The sequence below is a fragment of the Triticum dicoccoides genome, chromosome 7B, assembly GCF_002162155.2.
Source record: "Triticum dicoccoides isolate Atlit2015 ecotype Zavitan chromosome 7B, WEW_v2.0, whole genome shotgun sequence".
Taxonomy (NCBI): Eukaryota; Viridiplantae; Streptophyta; class Magnoliopsida; order Poales; family Poaceae; genus Triticum; species Triticum dicoccoides.
In genome coordinates, this window is record NC_041393.1 from 622,858,855 (window position 1) to 622,864,780 (window position 5,926).

Below are 5,926 nucleotides of genomic sequence, written 5' to 3' on the forward strand. Positions count from 1 at the left end.
GTTTTCTTTCTTTTTTTACTGCAGGACGATTTCTACTGCGGGGTGATTAGCGAGAATGATCAAGGGCCATTAGATTTTGATGATGGATGGATGCGATGGTTTGAATCTGCCCCTCTCTTCTTTTTATAGTGGTAGTAGATAGTTCAGCTTGTTGCTTGTGGGTTTTTTCAAATAGGTATAAGTCAACCAGTGTGTTGCCTGCGCGTGGTCGTACGTGAGCAGTCATATGTCTCTCTGTGGCTGACGCGAGCGCGAAAACCACGCGACGTGCGAGAGAGAGAGCGTCCAGAGCGCGGGAACCGCGCGACGTGCGAGGGAGAGCGTCCAATCCCTGTGCGCCTCAGGCACTACACCCCATTCGTCACCACCCCACCAAACGCCACAGTGGCTCCTCCACAACCGCCCGCAACCCTTTCCCCTTTTCCCCAGCTCCTCCTCCATCCTCTTGTGCCCCCTCCCACATCTCATCCACCCCCTCATCTCTGACCGGATCCGTGACATGCGGGACGGAGGCGAGCTTCTCCGGCGTCGGTGACCTGCAGGCGAAGGGCGAGGGCGTCGACGCTTGATTTGAGGCAGCGTCATGGATCGGTCCCTGCTAAGCCACGAGATTGCTGGACTGCCACCATCCCTCCTGCACTGTGCGTTGCCTCCTGCGAGTGCCACCTCGCCCCACTAGCTTCCAACGCCATGGATCCGCCGGAGATGGAGGGCAACAAGTGAGGGAGTAGGAGAACAGGTGAATCGAGGGAGTGAAAGAAGGAGCTCACACGGGAAGGGGAAGAGGGAGTCTGGCGGCGTATCCACATCTCATCCCCGGCTGTAGATCTTTTGACGCCATGGCACCAGTGGTGGCTCCTTGATGGAGCGCCTCCTCCCATGACGGCACGACCAGCCGCTCTTGCTCGACGCCACGATACACAACGAGGTAGGCTCTACTGCCTTTCTTCTCTCTCCCGTGTGATTTGTTCTCTGTTGATTTCCCCTCTTGCCTATCCTAATTCGCGGAAAACAATGGCGGATTTCTTCATTGTTGATCTGATTTGGGGCTGATTTTCCTCTAGATTCCTTCCTTTTACAGTTCCCTTTTGACTTGTTGTTCATCAGGTCGATGGCTTCCACGGAGCAGAGGCCCTCTTCATCTCGGCAGAGGAGCAGAACGGCCAGGAGCTGGTGGCCTGCTGCCCTATGCCAATGGATGCGCCTCCCAGATGGCTAGCAATGCCAGATCCGGCTAGAAAGGGCTCTATGGTAGGTTTGGTTTGTTCACCACCCCATGAAGTATTGTTCTTTCTGTAATTTATTTATGTAGATTTAACCTCAGACCTCACAGAGGTAGTCATCTTAGATTACTTTGAAGTATTGTTATTGGTCACATGTTTATTACTCCCTTCATTCCTAAATATTTATCTTTTTTAGAGATTTTAAATGGAGTACCACATACGGATGTATATAGACATATTTTAGAGTGTAGATTCACTCATTTTGCTTTGTATGTAGTCACTTGTTGAAATCTCTAGAAAGACAAATATTTAGGAACGGAGGGAGTAGGTTTAAATGCCACTATTCTACATGGGTTGTTACTAACACAAATTGATGTTGTGATTAGGCACCAATCCTATTATTGAAGCCACTGGATAGTTGCCGTTAGTTGTAATGTGATTAGCTACCAATCCTATTATTGAAGCTATTATGGTATATGTTGCTGCTACATAAATATACTTTTATGTGATCATGAAATTGCATTCAGTTTTAGTATTCTCTGGTGCTGGAAGAGCTAACATGTATCAAGCCAGGAGTACAATTCCTTTTTGTAAATCTGGCTAATGCTGACAATGGACATGCTTTGATGTTTTTCTTTTCTCATATCGTTAGGCAGATTGAGAAGCTGATCCGAGCGAAGCAATGATGTAAGTTGCTAGGATAGCTTCTGCATGGTACTTTTTGTAAGAAAAGCATCATATTCTATCAAGTATACTAATGAAAAATGCATATAATGTACTATGAAAATGCTAACAGAATGTTCATTTATTTTTTGTTACAATACTGATTTTCTTCCTGTAGTTCTTTCTGGCATACTACACCAGATTGATGATTGAAGAGTGTGTTAATGTTGATGTAGTCCTCTTGGTTCCTAAGATGCTTATTGCTTCATTTCTTTAATCTTGGAAGCTGAAAATCTTCAGTAGAACTAGATTGTTGATATTTCCTAAAAAATAAAAGGCTACATTTTTCTTTCTTGTTTACCTGGATCAAATTCTTCACCAATTTTATCTGGGCGCAATTTCATACAAAATACGACTTTGTGTGCATTGAAATAGCAGTCTACTCTTTGAAAGTTTTTTTTAATACTTGTGGTTCGCTTTATAACATTATGGAATAAATAACATATAAGATAGGTTGCTGCAAATATAACAGAGATGGTTCATTGTTTTCTGTTATGCACCTCCAAGATGTTTGAGATAACTATATATTTAATGGCAAGTAGTTTTGTAAATAGTACTCAGTACAGATTACTTAGCAATCTGTTATGCTTTGGTGTCCGTGCATTGGTTGTTTGTCATTTGGAGCAATTTTTATTGTAAGTAGACACATGATTGTTGCCACATGCATATGGATTTGATGAATTAGCAGTACAAAGTCTGGTTCTTAAGATCATGAAAGCTTTACAGAGACGCATCATTGTTGCCACATGCATATGGATGTTATGAATTAGCAGTACAAAGTCCGGTTCTTAAGATCATGACAGCTTTACAGAGCTTTATAGATTCTTCTCCTGTTATGGTTTATCGGAATACGTAATGCATCTGATCTGCAATCTATAGATTATTTTGCTGATTTAATGCATGGATCTAATTGTTTGGCCTGAAAGTGGCAAGCTTACCATAAAATCCGACACCTACAGGTTTGGTGTTCTTCTGCTGGAGCTGATCACCAGGAGAAGAATCTATGATGCTTCGAGGCCTAAACCAGAGCAGAGCTTGCTAACATGGGTAATCAGTTCTACATTGCCATAATTCAATAAGTAACAATCTGAGCAAGGCACCAGCATAGATTGAGAAAGACACAATCTGAGAAGTACTCCCTCCGTCCAAAAATACTTGTCGAAGAAATGAGTGTATCTAGACGTATTTTAGTTCTAGATACATCCATTTTTATCCATTTCTCCGACAAGTGTTTCCGGACGGAGGGAATAGAACACAAAATTAGAAATAATCTGTGCGCATCATGTGTATGTTTGCTCATGAGAGGATAAGAGTATGTAGTACAGTTTTCTCAACAATGTGCGCATCAGTACAAATTGAATGAATGTCCCCTTAGTTTAAAGGATCCCATATATTTTGGTTTATACTTAAAGTTCCTCATGAAACAACTAGGTGTTAAATTGTTAAAAAAAACAACTAGAGGTTATCGGCATAGGATTCTGACATTTGCTATCATTTATACTGCTACTGAATTTGAGTGGCTGCTCAGGTTTGTAACTTACCTGGGATGCTACAAGTTCATAATAAGATTTTGATTCCTGTCTAGAGGTAATTGTTCTTAGAAAAATGACATGGCTAATGAAAGAGAACATGGTATGCATATTTGATAGTAGGAGACCTACTCCCTGACAACATCTCAGTTCAAAATATCAAATAGTTATTGTCCTTGTAGCATAACAAATTATGCATGCTCAACTATGTATTTTGAAACCTTAGTCTTTCTTAAATTTTCATATAAAAAGGGTTACAATTTGTACCACAACATGATACTGAAAACCTTGATTAGTGTTACAGTTAGTTGCACTTTTATTTTTTCCTTCAGATTGTGTTTATAACATATATTATATTTTCAGCTATTAGAATAAAGTGTGCATATCTTGGTTTTAGTCACCCGCAAAACATTTTTTATAAGCTTGCGTGCTATTAGAGTACAGTGTGTATCTTGGTTTGAGTTACCTACAGAACTATTTTTTAGAAGCTTGCAGATTTCTATTTAGGAATCAGATTTCTCTACTGAATATGCGATTCTCACTTTCAAGTGGTAAATTGTTTGATCTTTTTGTCATCTACTTTGACTTGTTAACATCTACTCCCTCCGTTCCAAAATAGATGACTCAACTTTATACTAACTTTAGTACAAAGTTAGTACAAAGTTGGGTAATCTATTTTGGGACGGAGGGAGTACATATCTAAGGAGCGGGAGGTGAAAGTGCAAATCGAAATTTCTATTTTGGAATGTGATGTTCTCTACTAAATGTGATTATCACTTTCGTGTGGTAATTAATTTCTGAGCCTGTAAATTCTTTGATGCAGCAAACTACTATGGATGCTGATCCATCACAATATTGACCATTAACTTTGTGCTCATCTCCGAGGTTAGTAATTCCAGAATTCGAGTGGCACATACTGCTGATGCTCTCTACAACACTAACTCATGGATCAATGTTTGTCTCTGCGTTTGTCTCTGTTTTGTGTCAGGTTATTTTGCGTATAGCCATTTGCTTCTCTGGCATTTCCTTGAAGCTGCCATTGCAAGAGGAAACAGAAGGATATCTTCGTGATCAGCACATTGGTGTCTAAGGCTACTTGCTGTGTCACTGCGCCCGGCAAGTGCATGAATAAACATGGATAGATCAATACAGATAGGTTAATTACCGACTATCATAGCTAAAAGTTCTGAAAAATCATTTGAAGTGATGTTCTTTTGGTTTTCCGTTCAAATATCATCGATCCTTGTGCCTGCTGAATCTCTAATTTAACACATGTTGGCAGTCTGACAAACAGTAAGACACTTTTGGTGGTGCTAATTAACTCGTCTGAGCCTGAATGACAAAGAAATATTTTTCATCAATTTACTAACTGGATTTCTTCAAGTTAACAACTTTAAGCTGTTAATTGAACTGCACATTATGTGAAGAAGAAAAAAATTGTTTTTTTTTTGGTATCTCGAATTATTGGGGGATCCACGGAGGGAGAAGTCTGTAACTTATATTCAGCGGTGAGGAGCAGAAAATTGGTCAGGTGGAGGGGATGGGTTTGGATGTACCTTTGGTTCTTTTGTCCTAGCTACCACATCCTGGTGAGAGTGAAAAAGAAGATTTGCAGCAGAGAATCTTCTATTGATGAGATTATGAGAACAACATGACAATAGTTTTTTCTTCAAAAGAAATCCCCCAGCTTTAGCTGCCTGTTTTTTGTTGATGGCGGCACCTGTCCAGCCCAGCCTTGGTCGGTTTCAGTGTTGCAAACGAGGTGTTGTTCAGTTAACTGGCCGTCAGTTGGGATTGCTGTGCATGGAGGTGTTGAGATCCAGCGCGGAAGGAAGGGGAATTGCGTTGCGTGTTTGACGAGCCATGGATGAATCCTGAGTAAGTGGGAAGGGAGAACGAAGAGGAAGCTGAAAGTTTTGTGGCTTCACTCAGTACTCATATCACATGGGCTGTTACATTTTGCAGTTACAGAACGCATGCTTCTCAGGAATAGGTCTCGCCCCCTAAGATAGTCACATATATAATGGTTACACAATTGTTGGTTCTAATTGGCTTCTTGTGTCATGTTTTTCTCTACCAAAGTCAAAGCGCAACTTAGACAAATCTGCTATCATGTTTTTCTCTACCAGGGTCAAAGCACAACTTGACAAATCTTCTAAAGCACAACTTGACAAATCTTCTAAAGCACAACTTGACATACACATATTTTCAGTAGCATGATTTTGAATGGAACTTTGCACTACCAAATTAGAATGTGTATATACATCTCATTATAAAGTATAGACAACAAAATACTGTTTTTCCTAATAAAGGGGATTATATTTATTACATACATTTTGTTTCAAATAGAGCTCTATGCTATCAAATTTAAATGTGTATATACATCTCATTAGACAACAAGCCCCCGTTTTTCCTAAGAGAGATTAAATTTGTTGCCATATATACTTGCAT

At 40.2% G+C, this 5,926-nt stretch overlaps 1 long non-coding RNA gene across 2 annotated transcripts; it reads left to right on the plus strand.

The window, feature by feature from the left end:
- The first annotated feature begins 355 nt into the window (after window positions 1–355).
- On the plus strand, window positions 356–4,830 carry LOC119337538. 2 transcript variants are annotated; one of them, XR_005163364.1, is made up of 6 exons: window positions 356–928; window positions 1,108–1,251; window positions 1,880–1,910; window positions 2,906–2,993; window positions 4,299–4,360; window positions 4,464–4,830. It is a non-coding gene; the product is annotated as an uncharacterized LOC119337538 (long non-coding RNA). The 2 variants fall into 2 exon arrangements; XR_005163363.1 differs by having other exon boundaries at window positions 358–928; window positions 1,876–1,910.
- Window positions 4,831–5,926: the final 1,096 nt, after the last annotated feature.